Source organism: Schistocerca gregaria, chromosome 11 (genome assembly GCF_023897955.1).
Source record: "Schistocerca gregaria isolate iqSchGreg1 chromosome 11, iqSchGreg1.2, whole genome shotgun sequence".
Classification (NCBI taxonomy): domain Eukaryota; kingdom Metazoa; phylum Arthropoda; class Insecta; order Orthoptera; family Acrididae; genus Schistocerca; species Schistocerca gregaria.
Window position 1 is genome coordinate 147428851 of NC_064930.1, and position 20301 is coordinate 147449151.

The 20301-nt window shown below is 43.5% G+C and overlaps 1 protein-coding gene across 1 annotated transcript in view; it reads right to left on the minus strand.

Moving 5' to 3' along the window:
- Positions 1–20301, minus strand: part of LOC126295073 (AF4/FMR2 family member lilli-like) — a 404574-nt gene that overhangs the window by 310568 nt on the left and 73705 nt on the right. The window lies entirely within an intron of this gene.

Genomic DNA, 20301 nt, shown 5'->3' on the forward strand with positions numbered 1-20301 from the left:
CTACTAGGGGTTACTTCATTTCGATCGCTTTGTCTGTGTATGCGATTCGTGTCTTAATAGATACCTCTAGAAATAGGAAGAAACTGAGTGTTGCGTAATTTACAGATCATTGTTTTCCTGATATTGCTCAACTAACCCATGAAACCGTCGACAAAACGGGCTGGCAAGTACTGCCTCATCCCCCTTACAGTCCTGACTCAGCACCCACTGATTTCCATTTGTTTGGTGCACTGAAGGAGGCATTACATGGGCAGGGGTTCCAAGACAAAGAGGATGTTAAAAGGTTTGTAGGAAATTGGTTGAAACATCAAGATAAAGAGTTCTTTGCATCGGCAATAAAAAAAAGCTTGTAGCCCGTTGAAACAAGTGCATGAATGTTCGAGGGGATTGTGTTGAAAAGCAGAGAACGTATTGTTTTGTAAAAATGAACGGTTTATTCTCCAGACCAATTTGTCTCTCTAATTATTGAATGACTCTCGTACAACAAGTGTTTTATCCATAGTAGCAACGTTGGTCCCTCATCCCCTGCCTTTACACCCATCTCTTACCGCTTCGAAATCTCACTTCAGTTTTTCCCATTCTCTACAATGGCTTCCTATCCCTGCTTTTTTTATAAGTACATTACTAAGTTCGCCGCGGGGAAGCACCTCTCGCCCGGAATGTCAAAGGGATTACAGCTCGTCGGAATGCAGTGCCATAAGGCGCAATCCGCAGGAGATCTGTCGGAAAGAAAAAAAAAAGTCATCCAAGGGGGACAGAAGTTGGGAGTGGTGGTAAGCTAGAGCGATGGGATTAGCGGGAGATCAGAGGGAATTCCGCGACCGCTCATACATTCATATCCCATAAATATTCAGGGCCAGCGGGCCCACGAAGGGGGAGGTGGGGGTGAGCCTCTTTTCGCCAATCCCCGCATCACTTTTAGGTCACAAGACCGGCAAGAAACCGCGGAGGCAGGGTGAGAAAAGCGAATCGACTCAGGCGTGGAGAACAGGGGAGTGTGATCAACCCATTTCCGAGGTCCTCCGCTCAGTTGAAGAGTCAGAGTAAACGAACACGTGATTTGGCTAGTCCGTTGATACTCCACCGTTTTTTTTTTAAAAAAACGACTATTTGTTTTCGAGATACTTTGTACGCCTTTTACCACACATTATTCTCAGACGAAACGGTGGCACAGCAATTAGCGTTGCGTCTTCTAAATTTTCCACCCTGTGTTTCATCTATTTTTAATATTTTCATTTATCTATCCATGCCTGTAGTAGAAGTTTACGACGCGAATGTTTCTTATCAAATTATCGAAAATAAGGGCGGTATATTAATTTGAAAATTGTAACTGGATTTCGCAGTAAGTATCATAGACAGAGACAGCAAAGGACTTGGAAAAACAGTTGAACGGAATGGACAGTGTCTTGAAAGGAGGGTATAAGATGAACATCAACAAAAGTAAAACGAGGATAATGGAATGTAGTCGAATTAAGTCGGGTGATGTTGCGGGAATTAAATTAGGAAATGAGACACTTAAAGTAGTAAAGGAGTTTTGCTATTTGGGGAGCAAAATAACTGATGATGGTCGAAGTAGAGAGGATATAAAATGTAGACTGGCAATGGCAAGAAAAGCGCTTCTGAAGAAGAGAGTATAGATTTAAGTGTCAGGAAGTCGTTTCTGAAAGTATTTGTATGGAGTGTAGCCATGTATGGAAGTCAAACATGGACGATAAACAGTTTGGACAAGAAGAGAATAGAAGTTTTCGAAATGTGGTGCTACAGAAGAATGCTGAAGATTAGATGGGTAGATCACATAACTAATGAGGAGGTATTGAATGGAATTGGGGAGAAGAGAAGTTTGTGGCACAACTTGACCAGAAGGAGGGATCGGTTGGTAGGACATGTTCTGAGGCATTGAGGGATCACCAATTTAGTATTGGAGGGCAGCGTGGAGGGTAAAAATCGTAGCGGGAGACCGAGAGATGAATTCACTAAGCAGATTCAGAAGGATGTAGGTTGCAATAGGTACTGAGAGATGATGAAGCTTGCACAGGATAGAGTAGCATGGAGAGCTGCATCAAACCAGTCTCTGGACTGAAGACCACAACAAAAACAACATCATAGATTTATTTTTTTTACAAAAGAAAGCAGTAACTGGTAGAATCATTTTGCACCCCGGTTTTAGCCGACTTTTAATATTTTCATTTACTTAGCCATGCCTGTAGTAGAAGCTTACGACGCGAATCTTTCTTGTCAAATTGTTTTTTTTTTTAAATTCCACACAACTGCACCATAGTTTTCAACAGAAGTTGTAAAGAACTTAATTTTGGAAAAAATGGTGGTAATAACGTTAACTGAAACTGTATGAATGTGTCAGATAATCTGCTTTTATTAATACCATGGCAGATACGAAACAAACTACAATAGTTATTATGTGGTTTCACTTAAACCCACTGTTGTTATGTTCTTTCACTCAACAATACAGGAAACTAACTCGTTTCAAGGTTAGAAAACGATTGAAACTACTCACTAACTATTGCCAACAATGAGATAAACGTTTCTACATTCTTAATGGAATTTAAACAAATTTACTTCTTTAATAATCTTTGCTTCTCTGGATGTTCTGGAAACCTACTAAGATTCATATCCGTCGACATGTTTTATTAGATTCACCAGAGGAATAACAACAACATAAACGGAAATTGTGCTTCACTTTAACCTCGTACAGTTTTGCGATGGCTTCATATTAGCGAAGTTGCTAAATTTCAGGCAGAAATCTTTTATTATCCCGAACTCCGTAACTTAAACATTTGCGGACCTATGTTTATATGAACTTACTTCTTTAGTTTTACTTGTAGAAAAACATGTTATAATATCTGCGTACCTTCGTGAATCACCCTGCATATCCACCTTCACTATTTACAACTGTCTTCCAACGCTTGGTAACTTTTCGATCCTGCGACTGTAGAAAATCCCGTGGTTTTCAAGCCAAGAACTCGCCGAGTAATATTCGGGGCTTATTTTCACCCGGATACGAATTTCCTTGAAAGTCTTTCGACAGGGAACGGAAAACGTGAATACCTGAGGGCAGAACGTAAGATGAATACACAGTGGGTGCGGAATGACTTACAAAACCAGCTCCTCTATAGCGTTTTTGTCGCTCTAGCAGGCTGCAGGTGGCCGTTATCTTGTTGAAGCGTCACTTCACGCAATCTTCCTGGTCGTTGTTCTAGGAGTGCGTCTGCAAGGTGTGTCAGCTGTTGAAGTAAATGTCAGCAGTGATGGTTACACGTCAGGGGAAGCAATTCGTAGTACACTACACCCCCTCTGTTTCACCAGATGCGTAACATTACCATTTGTGGATGGAGGCAGATCTTTGTACAGGGAGTTACAGCTTTGTTTGGGCTCAACCACTCCTTTCTTTTCCTCACGTCAGCATAAAGAGACTATCTCTTGTCACCAGTAACGATACGGAATAGGAATGGTCGGTGGGTGAACGCGAATTTCCGAACACCCTGTACATCAATGTCCAAAGGTGCTAATGTCGGAAGTTCCATGAGACTTTTAGTGAATTGCACTGTTATGTACGAGAAAATTGTAGCAAAATGCCTGCAGACAATGGACGCTTGGTGGAAGAATTTCCGGTTGACCCCTCACCATAAGGAAATGTAACGTACCGAGCACAAATAGACTATTGTGTGAGGGTACACAAATGCAGGCTGATCCCCGCAAGCAGTCACAAACACTAAATATCTGGGAGGATTTGTAAGGAGCTATTTGAAGTGGAACGGCCACATAGGACTAATCGCAAGAAGGGCAGTGATATTCGCCTGTAAAGGAGACCGCTTATAAAACACTAATACGACCTATTCACGAGTTCTGCTCGAGTGTTTGGGATCCCTATCAGGTCGGATTGAGGGAGGACATGGAAGCAATTCAGAGGCGGGCTGCTAGATTTGTTACTGGTAGGTTTGATCATCACGCGAGTGTTACGGAAATGCTTCAGGAACTCGGGTGGGAGTCTCTGGAGGAAAGGAGGCGTTCTTTTCGTGAATCGCTACTGAGGAAATTTAGAGGATCAGCATTTCAGGCTGACTGCAGTACAATGTTACTGCCGCCAACTTATATTTCGCGGAAAGACCACAAAGATAAGAGAGATCAGGGCTCGTACAGATGCATATAGGCAGTCATTTTCCTCTCGTTCTGTTTGGGAGAGGAACAAGGAGGTAAGATGCTTGTTGTGGTACGAGGTACCCTCCGCCACGCACCGTATGGTGGATTGCGGAGTATGTATGTAGATGTAGAAGTTCTCAGGACGTGTAGTCCACCTAAAAATAGGTATCTTACAAAAAAAAGAACACGACCGGCCAATACTTAAATGTTGCTCGTCAATCTGACATCCTACCAGGTAGCACTGATATAGGAAATAGAGAAGATCCAAAGAAGAGCAGCACATTTCTCACACGTTCGGTTCAGTAAGCTCGGAAGCGTCAGTCAACATCCATCCCCAGTGGCATACAGTACAAGAGAGGATTTGTCCATCACAGCGTGTGGTTTAGCGCGAGAACTTCTGAGCGTGTGCACATCTTGAAGAGCTGACCAATTTATTTTTGTCGCCGAGGTACATTTCGCGAAAAGACCATGACGGTAACATTGACCAGATTTGAGCGCACACAGGGTGTAACTGACAAAATTTCTTCATGCAAACCATCTCGAACTGGAAATGGAAACGGGGCAGTGAGAGTGTTTCAGAAAGCACGCAGCGCCATCCACCATAAGCTGACTTGCGGATTGTGAGTGTAGATGATGGGTTATTGCATCGGCGAATAATCTGGGGGAGATGCAAAGGGCAAAAAACGGTAGGGGCTGAAGGAGACTAGAATATATCTAGCAAATAATTCAGGATGTTGGATGTATTTGATAGTCTGGAGTGAAGTGGTTGGCGTAGGAGAGGACACTACTGGCCATTAAAATTGCTACACCACGAAGATGACGTGCTACGGACGAGAAATATAACCGACAGGAAGAAGATACTGTGATATACAAAAGATTAGTTTTTCAGAGCATTCACACAAGATTGGTGCCGGTGGCGACACCTACAACGTACTGACTATAGGAAAGTTTCCAACTCATTTGTCATACACAAACAGCAGTTGACCGGCGTAGCCTGGTGAAACGTTGTTGTGATGCCTCGTGTAAGGAGGAGAAATGCGTACCATCACGTTTCCGACTTTGATAAAGGTCGGATTGTAGCCTATCGCGATTGCGGTTTATCGTATCGCGACATTGCTGCTCGCGTTGGTCGAGATCCAAACAGTGTTAGCAGAATATGGAATTGGTGGGTTCAGGAGGGTAATACGGAACGCCGTGCTGGACCCCAACGGCCTCGTATCACTAGCAGTCGAGATGACAGGCATCTTATCCGCACGGCTGTAACGGATCGTGCAGCCACGTCTCGATCCCTGAGTCAACAGATGGGGACGTTTGCAAGACAACAACCATCTGCACGAACAGTTCGACGACGTTTGCAGCAGCACGGACCATCAGCTCGGAGACCGTGGCTGCGGTTACCCTTGACGCTGCATCACAGACAGGAGCGCGTGCGATGGTGTATTCGACGACGAACCTGCGTGCACGAATGGTAAAACGTCATTTTTTCGGATGAATCCAGGTTCTGTTTACAGCATCAGGATTGTCGCATCCGTGTTTGGTGACATCGCGGTGAACGCACATTGGAAGCGTGTATTCGTCATCGCTGTACTGGCGTATCACCCGACGTGATGGTATGGGGTGCCACTGGCATTGACGGCACTTTGAACAGTGGACGTCACATTTAAGATGTGTTACGACCCGTGGCTCTACTCTTTATTCGATCCCTGCGAAACCGTGCAGGATAATGCACGCCCGCATGTTGCAGCTCCTGTACCGGCCATTCTGCAGACAAAAAATATTCGGCTGCTACCCTGGCCAGCACATTCTCCAGATCTGTCACCAACTGAAAACGTCTGGTCAATGCTGAACAAGGTACTGGCTTGTCACAATACGCCAGTCACTACTCTCGATGAACTGTGGTATCGTGTTGAAGCTGCACGGACAGCTGTACCTGTACACGCCATCCGAGCTCTGTTTGACTCAATGTCCAGGCGTATCGAGGCCGTTATTACGGCCAGAGGTTGTTGTTCTGGGTACTGATTTCTCAGTATCGATGAACCCAAATTGCGTGAAAGTGTATTCACATGTCAGTTGTAGCATAATATATTTGTCCAATGAATACCCGTTTATCATCTGCATTTCTTCTTGGTGTAGCAATTTTAATGGCCAGTTGTGTAATTCGTGGCAGGCCGCTTAGAGAGAGAGAGAGAGAGAGAGAGAGAGAGAGAGAGAGAGAGAGAGAGAGAGAGTGCTATTAGAAGTGTTAATGGGGATACATTATTTAGACGAGCAGAAACTGCTGAATTTCCCAAGTGGGTTGGTTGAATCATACGTGGCGTCTGGTGTTCATGCGCTAACACATTTCCACGTAGTTTCGGACAGAAAAAAAAAGAAAAATGCTGGCAACCTCGTTAAGCTGCGGTGCGTCGCGCGAAAATTAAGATTAATTGCCCTCTTCGTTCGCTTTACTAAACCTCCCTACCAAATAGTCCCTGTTTTCGTTAAGCCCTCTGACTATTAACTTCTTAGCCTGAAATGCGGTGAATAATTGAAAAGCAGGATAATTTTTCACTCCGCAGCGAAGTTGGCGCTGATTTGAAACTTCCTGCCAGCGAGGTCCGGGGTTCGAGGCCCCATGCGTCACATAGTTTTAATCTACCAGGAACTTCCAAATAACACAATACTTTGACACTTACGAGCTCCAGTTACTGGACGTATGGAGCTCACTTCGCAACTGGAAACTTAACGCGAATCGCTGAGACTGGAAACTGAACACGGTTCCTCCATATTTCTCCACGGCTGGTGTACTATGCCGTTTTCACGAAGGCAGAATTCTCCGCTGAGAATCCCATCTCAGGACTAGCACGCCCTCTCACCCTGACACAAAACTCTACACCTACACGCTACACTCTCGAAACTGCGGTATACCGGGTGATCAAAAAGTCAGTATAAATTTGAAAACTGAATAAATCACGGAATAATGTAGATAGAGAGGTACAAATTGACACACATGCTTGGAATGACATGGGGTTTTATTACAACAAAAAAAAAAGACAAAGTTCAAAAAATGTCTGATCATCGCTCTTCATCTAATCAGAATAGCAATAATTAGCGTAACAAAGTAAGACAAGCAAAGATGATGTTCATTACAGGAAATGCTCAATATGTCCACATCATTGCTCAACAATAGCTGTAGTCGAGGAATAATGTTGTGAACAGCACTGTAAAGCATGTCCAGAGTTACGGGGAGGCATTCGCGCCAGATGTTGTCTTTCAGCATCCCTAGAGATGTCGGTCGATCACGATACACTCGCGACTTCAGGTAACCCCAAATCCAATAATGGCACGGACTGAGGTTTGGGGACCTGGGAGGCCGAGCGTGACGAAAGTGGCGGCTGACCACACGATCGTCACCAAACGACGCGACCAAGAGGTCTTTCATGCGTCTAGCAATATGGTGTGTTTTTCTTCCTAAAAAAACCCATGTCATTCCAAGCATGTGTGTCAATTTTTATCCTCTCCAACTACATTATTCCGTGGCTTATTAAGTTTTCAAATTTATACTGACTTTTTGATCACCCGGTATGAGGACATTTCTCGATTATCAATGAAATTTGCCGACAGCAGTGCAACTGGGATTTTATTTTATTTTGATTACCTGTTTCGGCACTCCACTATGCCATCTTTAGACCCCATACGCATCTCTCAAAAATAAACGATAATGCCAAACAGTGCCATATATCCCTGGATACCGTGAATATATGGCACTGTACGACAATAGCCATTATTTTTTTAGAGATGCATATGGCGCCTGAAGATGGCATAGTGGAGTGCCGAAACTTGTAGTCAAAATAAAATAAAATCACATCTCAATTACCGGGCGAGATGGTGCAGTGCATAGCTCCTGCAAGCACTCAACAAATTCAGCCTCTGCATGTGGTTTTTTTCCCGTGCTTACGAAACGTATTACAGCACTGTCTGCAGCTACGTCCTTTGCAAAGTGTAATACGTACATCCCACAGAAGTTCGATCTCTGCAGCTGCGAGACATTCGTTTTCTGTCGCCCTCTTCATGCACCTACTGGGTCATTAACTGCTGGTATCTTTACTGTCTTAACTGTCAACGGAGAATGCTATATATACTTTCACTAATGAAATATTAAATGCTCTGAGTAACCAGAAGCCACCCGTTGGGATTTTTTGTGATCTATCAAAGGTTTTGATTGTGTAAATCATGGAATACTTTTAGAGAAGCTCAAGTACTGTGGTATGAATGGGACAGTGCTCAAATGGTTTAAATCGGATCTAACTGAAAGAGTGCAGAAAGTTGAAATAAACAGTTCATGTAATATGCAAAACGAAGTTTTCAACGGAGGTTTAATGTAAACAAAGCACCGAAAAGCGATACAATAAAGGATCTGTTTGAAAAATTTCAACGGACTGGGAACGTGACGGATGAACGTGCTGGAAAGGTAGGGCGACCGCGTACGGCAACCACAGAGGGCAACGCGCAGCTAGTGCATCAGGTGATCCAACAGCGGCCTCGGGTTTCCGTTCGCCGTGATGCAGCTGCGGTCCAAATGACGCCAACGTCCACGTATCGTCTCATGCGCCAGAGTTTACACCTCTATCCATACAAAATTCAAACACGGCAACCCCTCAGCGCCGCTACCATTGCTGCACGAGAGACATTCGCTAACGATATAGTGCACAGGATTGATGACGGCGATATGCATGTGGGCAGCATTTGGTTTACTGACGAAGCTTATTTTTACCTGGACGGCTTCGTCAATAAACAGCACTGGCGCATATGGGGAACCGAAAAGCCCCATGTTGCAGTCCCATCGTCCCTGCATCCTCAAAAAGTACTGGTCTGGGCCGCCATTTCTTCCAAAGGAATCATTGGCCCATTTTTCAGATCCGAAACGATTACTGCATCACGCTATCTAGACATTCTTCGTGAATTTGTGGCGGTACAAACTGCCTTAGACGACACTGCGAACACCTCGTGGTTTATGCAAGTTGGTGCCCGGCCACATCGCACGGCCGACGTCTTTAATTTCCTGAATGAATATTTCGATGATCGTGTGATTGCTTTGGGCTATCCGAAACATACAGGAGGCGGCGTGGATTGGCCTCCCTATTCGCCAGACATGAACCCCTGTGACTTCTTTCTGTGGGGACACTTGAAAGACCAGGTGTACCACCAGAATCCAGAAACAATTGAACAGCTGAAGCAGTACATCTCATCTGCATGTGAAGCCATTCCGCCAGACACGTTGTCAAAGGTTTCGGGTAATTTCATTCAGAGACTACGCCATATTATTGCTACGCATGGTGGATATGTGGAAAATATCGTACTATAGAGTTTCCCAGACCGCAGCGCCATCTGTTGTTGACAATTGTAACTACTGTAATTTCGAAAGTTTGTCTGCGTGAAAATGTACTGCTGTCCCAGGCATATTGCAACAAACGGTGTATTTCTATCGCTGCTCGTTTAGTTTGTATTGTCGTTTCAAATATACCGGTCATTTTTAAAACACCCTGTAAATACAGACTTCGATCAGAAATCGATAGCTAAGGTAGAATATTCAAAATTTCTAGGTGTATGCATTGATGAGGGGTTGAAATGGAATAAACACACTGAGGATCTGCTGAAACGTTTGAGTTGAGCTACTTATGCTATTAGGGTCATTGCAAATTTTGGCGATATACATCTCGGTAAATTAGCTTACCACGCCTATTTTCATTCTCTGCTTTCGTATGGCGTCATATTCTGGGGTAACTCATCATTGAGTAAAAGAGTGTAATCAGAATAATTGCTGCAGCTCATCCAAGATCATCCTGCAGACCCTTATTTAAAGATCTAGGGATCTTCACTGTAGCCTCACAATATATATATATATTCACTTAAGGAAATTTGTTATTAACAATCCGAACCAATCCTGAAGTAGTAGCAGTGTGCATAGCTACAACACCAGGAGAAAGAATGATCTTCACTACTCAAGGTTAAATCTGTCTTTGGCTCAGAAGGGGGTAAATTATGCTGCCACAAAAGTCTTTGGTCACCTACCTAATAGCATCAACAGTCTGACAGATAGCCATTTAGCATTTAAAAGGAAAATAAAATAATTTCTTAATAGCAACTCCTTCTGCTCATTAGATGAATTTTTGGATATAGTAAGTGGGTAATTTCCCAATCCCCACAAAAAATAAAATATTGAGTGTCATGTAATACTTCGTGTAATGTAATATCTTGTATAGACACCTTTTATTAACCTGACACGTTCCACATCATTACGAAGGGTCGTATTGATGATCTATGGACCAAGTTCTAATGTAATCTACTTTCAAATGTACCTCACAAGGGAACCCACCCATCACACCCCCCTCAGATTTTGTTATAAGTTGGCACATTGGATAGGGCTTGAAAAACTGAACACAGATCAATGGAGAAAACAGGAAGAAGTTGTGTGGAACTATGAAGAAAATAAGCAAAATATATAAACTGAGTAGTCGATGCGCAAGATAGCCGACATGTAGGGTAGCGTGCCCTCAGCAGCGCCGTGGTTCCGTGGTTAGCTGAGCAGCTGCGGAGCGAGAGGTCCTTGGTTCAAGTCTTCCGCCGAGTGAATAGTTTATTTACTTCATTTCCGCAAAGTTATGATCTGTCCGTTCGTTCACTGACGTCTCTGTTCACTGTAATAAGTTTAATGTCTGTGTTTTGCGATCGCGCCGCAAAACCGTGCGATTAGTAGACGAAAGGACGTGCCTCTCCAATGGGAACCGAAAACATCTGATCGCAAGGTCATAGGTCAACCGACTCCTGCACAGGAAAACACGCCTGATGTATTCTATACGACACTGGTGACGGCATGTGCGTCACATGACAGGAATATGTTGTCGACCCACCTAACTTGTACACTTGGCGAATGGGTAAAAAGATTCTTCCACCTTGCCCGATTTAGGTTTTCTTGCGGATGTGATAATCACTACAAAAAAAAGTGATGACAACATAAGAGTTTGTCACATAAACTGCAACAAATGAATACAACAGTTGCACTGTTTTCCTTCTGCTCTGTCAAAACATATGTTTTTAACGTTTTCAAATTTTTTCGTGTGTAGACCGTCAAACCCTGCATATGCCCAAGCAAATCTGAACATGTCCTGGAATTTTGGAGAGCGAAGTTGATTATGTGGGAGTGTCTGAACTTTGATGATTGACACACGATCACGTAAACAATACTGCTCTGTGTACCTGTGCAGCTTCGCAAAATAATTGTCTAAAAATAAAAAAAATTAAGCTTTCCACTCGAGGGAAGACTTGAACCAAGGACCTCTCGTTCCTCAGATGCTCACGCTAACCACGGGACCACGGCGCTGCTGAGGTCACACTATCCTTGATGTTGCGTATCTTGCGCGTGGACTACTCAGTTTGTATATTTTGCTTATTTTTTTCGTAGTTCCACACAACTTCTTCCTGTTTTCTCGAGTGATCTGTGTTCAGTTTTTCAAGGCCTATCCACTGTGCCAACTTACAACTAAATCTGAGGCGGGGGGGGGGGGGGTGCTATGGGGAGGTTCCCTTGTAAGTAAAACTGAACTTCCGACATCGCACTCAACGGGTTCCACGTCACATGTAGATACCGTGCACTGGTCTTTGGAATCTTCAATGGTTTGGCTCTCTGCACCGGAAGAAATGTTACCGTCGCAGGACTATACGCCCACACACCCACACACACACACACACACACACACACACACACACAGACGAGCGCGTAGTGGCTTCATTGGCAACGGTATTATCTCCCGGGCTCACGCAAATTGGGCCCCACAGAATTATAATTAGCGTGATCCCTACCAGCGCGGCCAAACTCGGGCAATTTTCCGGGCTTGTGCCGCAACAAACGTGGGCGGGTCCGGATTCGGCAGTCCTGCGTAATTGCCGCCGCCGCGCTGCTAACAATTTGGCTGCTGATGATTCCGGACGTGGAGCGCAACCGAAATGTCATTACCGTCTCATTATACACAAACGAGCTGTCGCCATACGGCCTACATGGCAAGTGGCAAGCGCGTAAAATCAAAACAAGGGCTTCACTTTTCTAAAAGCCTTCATTATGACACAGCACATTTCGAAATAAAACTAATGTCAATTAAGCTTGCATTTACACTGGTCAGCGCTCAGAATCTATCGCAGACAAGTCCACGTGTCATGAATTCGTCGTTAGGAGGTGCACGGAAAAACTATTGACACATTTGGCTGCAGAAAATGGTTCAAATGGCTCTGAGACTTAACATCTGAGGTCATCAGTCAACTAGAACTTAGAACTATTTAAACCTAACTAACCTAAGAACACCACACATCCATGCCCGAGGCAGGATTCGAACCTGCGACCGTTGCAGTTGCGCGGTTCCGGACTGAAGCGCTTCGAACCGCTCGGCCACCGCGGCCGATAAACATTTGGTCACTGAGTGTTTTTATCTTCGTACCTACAGCTTTCTACTCGATACTTTTCAATCGATTTCTTTTATCTTACCTGTACTTTATCAGTAAAACCCTGAGTGGCCGAGCGGTTCTAGGCGCTACACCCAGGAACCGCGCGACCGCTCCGGTCGCAGATTCGAATCCTGCCTCGGGCATGGATGTGTGTGATGTCCTTAGGTTAGTTACGTTTAAGTAGTTCTAAGTTCTAGAGGACTGATGACCTCAGAAGTTATGTCCCATAGTGCTCAGAGCCCTTTTAAACCTTCCCCAGCACCAGTAGTTTAAAGTACCGAACCTCCAACAGATTAAAACGTGCCATCACTTTGCACATCACTTACGGTCCGAAATATCTGACATTAAGCTTGCACAACTTCTATGCTTGAAGACGAAAATATCATTTCTTCACCAAATGGTTCAAAATGTTCAAATGTGTGTGAAATCTTATGGGAATTAACTACTGTGATCATCAGTCCATAAGCTTACACACTACTTAACCTAAATTATCCTAAGGACAAACACACACACCCATGCCCGAGGGAGGACTCGAACCTCCGCCGGAGCCAGCCGCACAGTCCATGACTGCAGCGACCAAATGGTTACTCAACCATTTACAATACATCTACATACATACTCCGCAAGCCACCTGACGGTGTGTGGCGGAGGGTACCTTGAGCACCTGCGTTCTCCCTTCTACTGCAGTCTCGTATTGTTCGTGGAAAGAAAGATTGTCGGTATGCCTCTGTGTGGCCTGTAATCTCGCTGATTTTATCCTCACGGTCTCTTCGCGAGATATACGTACGACGAAGCAATATACTCTTGACTCCTCTGTGAAGGTATGTTCTCCGAACTTCAACAAAAGCCCGTACCGAGCTACTGAGCGTCTCTCCTGCACAGTCTTCCACTGGAGTTTATCTATCATCTCCGTAGCGCTTTCGCGATTACTAAATGATCCTGTAACGAAGCGCGCTGCTCTCCGTTGGATCTTCTCTATCTCTTCTGTCAACCCTATCTGGTACGGATGCCACACTGCTGAGCAGTATTCGAGCAGTGGGCGAACAAGCATATTTTAACCTACTTCCTTTCTTTTCGGATTGCATTTCCTTAGCATTCTTCCAATGAATCTCAGTCTGGCATCTGCTTTACCGACGATCAACTTTATATGATCATTCCATTTTAAATCACTATAATGCCTACTCCCAGATAATTTATGGAATTAACTGCTTCCAGATGCTGACCTGCTATTTTGTAGCTAAATGATAAGGGATCTTTCTTTCTATGTATTCGCAGCACATTACACTTCTCTACATTGAGATTAAATTGCCATTCCCTGAACCATGCATCAATTCGCTGCAGATCCTCCTGTATTCCAGCACAATTTTTCATTGTTGCAACCTCTCGATATACCACAGAATCATCCGCAAAAAGCCTCAGTGAACTTCCGATGTCATCCACCAGGTCATTTATGTATACTGTGAATAGCAACGGTCCTACGACACTCCCCTGCGGCACACCTGAAATCACTCTTACTTCGGAGGACTTCTCTCCATTGAGAATGACATGCTGCCTTCTGTTTTTTAGGAACTCTTCAATCCAACCACACAATTGGTCTGATAGTCCATATGCTCTTACTTTGTTCATTAGACGACTGTGGGGAACTGTGTCAAACGCCTTGCGGAAGTCAAGAAACACGGCATCTACCTGGGAACCCGTGTCTGTGGCCCTCTGAGTCTCGTGGACGAATAGCGCGAGCTGGGTTTCTGACGATCGTCTTTTTCGAAACCCATGCTGATTCCTACAGAGTGGATTTCTAGTTTGCAGAAAAGTCATTGTGCTCTAACATAATACAGGGTGTCCCACTCAAACCTCCCTGATTTCAAGTATCCAGGAGATACAAAGTACAGTAGATACGACAATGAAAAATGCACCGCATTGTAGAGCGTCTCAAAGAATTTACGTTTATCATGAATACACCTCTACATGTGAACAATTTGTAGCACGAAGATTATCGGGTCTATATTCAATTTCTTGCCAAGTTCTTTGTAACACTTCCTCTGTTATTGCTGCATAGCGATACGATGTCGCAACGTAGGAATATCGTCCACTTTGGTCGCATACACGCAGTTCTTAACGAATCCCCACATGAAGGAATCAAGCGTTGTAATGTCGGGTGAACGTGGAAGCGAGGCAATGGGTCCTCCGATCTAACGATTGGGAAATTTCCTATCCATAGGGTGACCAGACGTCCGAATTAATCCGGACATATCCTCCTTTTTAGCTCTTTGTCCAGAGTCCGGGCCGATTTTTACAGTGTCCGCCTTTTTCGCAAAGTTGAGCGTGATACAGTCAAATTTGCAATTCGTCCAGCTGTATTGCTCTTTTCGTAAATACTTTAACTATTGGCACAGCCTTCGTGATGAACATGCTATCGTTGATTGACCTATAAGCGAATGCAAATATCGGTTACTTAAAATTTTCGTTTCGTATCTTCGCTTTGTTTTGGCTTGCCTTCCTGTAGTGCACGTGTGATTTGTGAGTGTAATTTTTAACCTAGTGAGTTACGTAATATATTGGCTATGCCTAAACGAAAGTGTACATTTTCTGATGTCCTTTCCTGCAAATATCCAGCTTTCAAGAAAGGGAGAAATGAATTTGAAGCGGAATGTAAGATATGTGGAGCTGGAACGTACGTCTGAGTTGCCAATGAAGGTAAGAAATAACGCGACAGATTAACTGACATGGTTTTATTTCATTGTTTCATAGTCGTTCAGTTTATTTGTATTCGGAAGGGTACAGTGCAGTTCACGTGTCGTCAGCTGCTGTTTGAATTGTAGATGTCTCTAGTGGAGCGTGGAACGGCGGGAGGTCAATGGTCTCACGTTTTCCGCTTTGTAAACAATTCCGTGCTGTTGACATAACAAAACAATTGACGCCACACTGTCACGACAATCAGTGTTTTTAATTTTTTTATATTGCTCACTTAACCACCATCTGACCATCAGTACCAACTGACAACTAGTTTTAATTCCCGGCAGAAACACGCAGTCTTATTGGCTGCCTGAACGCTATAAAACGAAGTGCATGTTGCTTTGTCACTGAAATGATAAATTTCTTGCACAGGTGGCCAAGATCTTTATCATCACATTGATGTGTCCTCTTTTTTCTTCCTTTGTCCTCCTTTTTGAAGATGTTTGTCCTCCTTTTTGAACAATTGCATCTGGTCACCCCCACCTATCCAGGAACTTGCGGACAGCCGTTGAGCAATGCGACGTGGCTCCATCTCGTTGAAGAATGATCTGAGGGCACACAAACTGCTCCAACATGTCCAGATACACTGACCCACTCACTTGTTTGTTCCGCAAAGGAGAACGGTCCAGCAATCCTGCCGTGCCTTAGCCCGCACCAGACGTTTAGGCCTCACGGGAAAGGATGCTACTGTCTACAACATTAAGTCACAGTTGATGGATGTCCAGGGCACTGTGAACTGTGAGACCTACGCCTATGAAACCCTGCCACAACCTTTCTGCACGAAACCCCGGTCGCCATTTTTCAGCAAGACAATGCACGACCACGTGTCGCTGCACTGACACGTGGCTCTCGGGGTCACAGGAGGTCAACCTTCTGCCAGATCAGTGTGTGGATATTAGCCACGCCGGACATTTGACTGCACCGAAATGTTGGGTCGCTTGTCTCCTCCCCCCCCCCCCCCCCCCCCCATCGCTGTCGCGCAATAAAGGTACTTACTGACCCTTTCCGCTGGTTTACTTAACATAGGACCGGAATCTCTTCGGATTTTCCGTCACATTTCTAGAGAGATTTTCGTTGTGCGAACTGTTAAATGCATCTCGCATTAAAATCTGCACCAAATTTCGAGCCTCAGTAAAACTTCGCCAGTGTTGGAGATTTTGCGTTCGTCTAGATCAGGGGTCTCCAAACGTCTTAGGCTGCGGGCCATATTGATTCATCCACGAAGTCATAAGGGCCGAGACCTACCTAGTGTAGGGTGACCAAATTATTTTCAGTGAAAACCGGGACACTTTCACCCGGGTGCCAACGGACACCTCATTCCACGTGTACCCAGGTTTCTTTATTTTAAATATTAATATTTTGTTGACACATTTTGTTAATCGGATTATTATAACTAATAAGACGACACAAAAGATTGATATAATCTAGATTATCTGTATTATTAATGACATTTAATAAACGCATACAGTAATAAATAAACGTATCACGATTTTACAAAATTTTTCAGCCATTCAACTTTTAATCAATTGATATTAACATGAGCTTTAATATTACTGAACACTTTTAGATCGAATTGACTGTCCTTGGAGAAAAGGGTCTTTTTCACTGCCTCCAGCCTTCTTGATGATGTCTTTGTTCTCTGAGACACAGTGATAAAACTCGGCACAATCAATTTTGTAGTTGTACAGGACCTGCAGGATTGCTTCAAGAGAGTCCACATGCATTCTGTTTCTTTCATCAGTCAACTGGATATTCATGAACGAAAATATTTTCCACATTGGCATTATGGCCTGGGATTGCAAATAAATACCTTGCAATTATTACCAACTCAGAGTAATGCTGAAGACAGTCACATCTTTTAAAAAAAAAACTCACCCACTTCTCATGACATTCCAATGGTGTTTTTTTTTTCATGATTCCACTTGTGAGGACTTTCTTCAACACAATTTGTCAGTATGCCTAACTGATCAAAGAGAATGGAATCATCGATTTCGATCTGTTTACTCTTCAAATAAGAAACTGTCTCTTTAACACTTTCCCATTTTGGCACTCTCTTCAGTAACATCCAATCAAATACCGGCGATGAGGGTAAATATGAGGCGCTCCACTTGCTGAGATATTCTTCACAAGTGTCATAAAACTTGTCAACTTCTTCTCTAAAACTCCTTTCCGCTGTTTCTGATACTTCTGCTCTTTTAAGGACAGATTTAACATTGAAAGAAATGAACTGCTGTTCTCTCCTCTTAGGAACAGTTTCCGGAGTATTTTTCAAAACATCATTTATCTCTATTACACTTTTCGTGCTTCCCTCAATTTCCTTTATCCCATGCTGCTAAGTGCTAAGCTGACTGTGAATGAACTGTAAGTAGGCTTCACTTAAAGGGTTACTGAAAAACTGAACCAATATTTTGGGGGCTTTGTCTTCATTCAGGAAAACATCTTTTAACGGTTCAAACAGGCGGATTACTCTTTCAATTGCTGGAAACCGTGATAACCAGCGAGTGACACATTCATATATTCAGCTCCCACATAATCACAGAACTCCGTAAGCCTCTCTGTTCTAACAGTACGAATGTAAAAGTGTGAGTATACCTTGATGACGATAGTTTCAATATCACAGCTTAAACTGCCAGCAGATGTCTGCACGCCACTGTGTAAAACATGTGCAGGTCACCCTAAGCCTTCATTGTTTTCCTGCAATGTTGCCTTTAATTTGGTAAATACGTTGCATTTTCCTTGTCTTTTTTAAACCACCAAAGCTTGTGTTGGTGTTGTCTCCACAAAATACCACACATTTATTTTCCTCAAGATCAAACATTTCGATAGTATTCATACAACATCTTGAAATTTCGTCAGATGTTTCATTAGGTAGGGAACTCACCTTCAAAAGTTTGGTCTGAATTCCCTGATTAATACCGAAAAACTGAACAACAAACGGAAATATTTTAATGGCCTTATGGTTGCTGGCATCAGTGGATATACCATAGAAGAAGATTATTTGATGTATTCAAGGCTTTCCTTTACACTCTGGGGAGCAATAACTCCTTTTACTAAGGCTGACACTTCAGTTCTTGCTGAAGTAAACTTTTTTGCAATGGAAGAATCGTCAAACATAATGCTGTTAAGCTTATTAGTACAACCACTAGGTCTATAAGTTTGGTGATGTTTTACCGTGTGGTAGGCTAGTGCAAGCTCGGCTGCTCGAACTTTCGTCTGTTTACTTGACTGATGTTTCACAGAATAATTTTTTAGAGTTTTACTGCAGCTCGGTGCACTGTATCTGTTGATGTGTTTCGTTGACCTGGTGTGATCAACTATGTCGGAACGTCCACCTTGACTTATAAAACAGTTACATACGGAACGCTCTGCTTCGTAATCAAAACGAGTTTTCTTAATGAAATTCCATTCCTTGGAATAACACTCACTGAACTTGGAGGCACGTTTCGGCATTGCGTTTCACAGTACTGCAGCAATAATATCACCAATATGAGAAAAAACTGTTGCAGTTTGTCTGACAAAACGCCAACTACTACACCGTTCTGACAATGAGTGTGTAAGAGGCGCCACAGTCGGGCGGTTTCGCGTCTCCTGTGTTCCAGTAATACAGCTAGCTTACTGTTTGTTGGCCGAAGTACCGCCCAGAGTAAACTACTGCCCGAGTGTGTCCGTTCTGATACTGTGATTACTAGTGTGGCACAATGGAGGTTTTAGACAAATAATCTGAAATACATTAATTTCTTGTGTTGCTGTTCCTTCACTATAGCGAAATCCCAAAAATTTCAGAAAGTTTCACGAAATGTATTTAAAAACTGAATTCCGGGACATTTGAGCGTCCCGAAACAAATTTTCGGGACACCGGAACACAGGGCTGAAAACCGGGACAATCCTGGTTTTCCGGGACGTTTGGTCACCCTAACCTAGTGGGATTAAAGAACCCTAGCACTGCACGATCACCGTAATGTAAGGCTAAAGGAAAGATGAAATCGCAAAAATCTAAGGTTGTTGGAATAGCTAGCACTGAAACGAACTACGATTTTTATTTAATTACATAATTTTGATTGGTGGACGTGGCTGACCGAATTTCTGGCATATTTTATTCTGGCGAATTTCACCGAAAAAAAGTATGTCACTGCACATTCTTCACTAAAGCGTCCTGCAAAGTTAACGAAATCTCAAAATAATTGTTAGCAACACTATTACTGCAAGACGTAACAGAGGTAGAGTATGTCAACGCATTGGTATTTCAAGCAGCGCAAAAGTAAGTTTAGTTACGTAGTCCTGTAGCGAGTAATAGAGCCACAGCATATATTTGACAGTTCTGTCGCTTGTTTGTGTCTATGTTGCGAGTGTCTCACGAGTTTTTTTAGTGTTTTATAGGCTGTACTAGCAGGTGTCGGACAATTCAAAGTTTGAATTCGAAGAGACAAGGAAAATCTGAAAATCGAAATACGTAAAGAAAGTTGCTTAAGAAGCATCTTCCATAATGATTGATTACGAACGCCAGTCGCCGAAGTGGCGTCCATTTGAAACACTTGCACCAGACTCTTGAGTAGAATAAAATGCTCAGAATTTTTTTCCTTAAAAGTTTCGCTAAACTAGTCCGCTAACCGTTTTCTTTTTTTTTTTTTTCACTATCGCACGGAGCGCGGTCTGTCTGTTTATTGTGGATAGGCACAAGTTTATCCGTGACCTTCCGCTTTGTAACGATAAACCTCCGACAATGTCGCGGTGTATTGATCGCGATAGGCGTCGGGACTCAACTGTTGCCAGTATAGGCACCAACTCAGATATGTGGCGGGCCCGATACCAGGGACGTCCGGCCAGCTAAGGCGGGCCGTACGTTGGAGACCCCCTGGTCTAAATTATACGTGCCTTTCTCGGCGCTCCTGCAGCAGCTTTCTGTCGTGTTTTGTGTGCCATGGAGGATCAGTTCCGTCT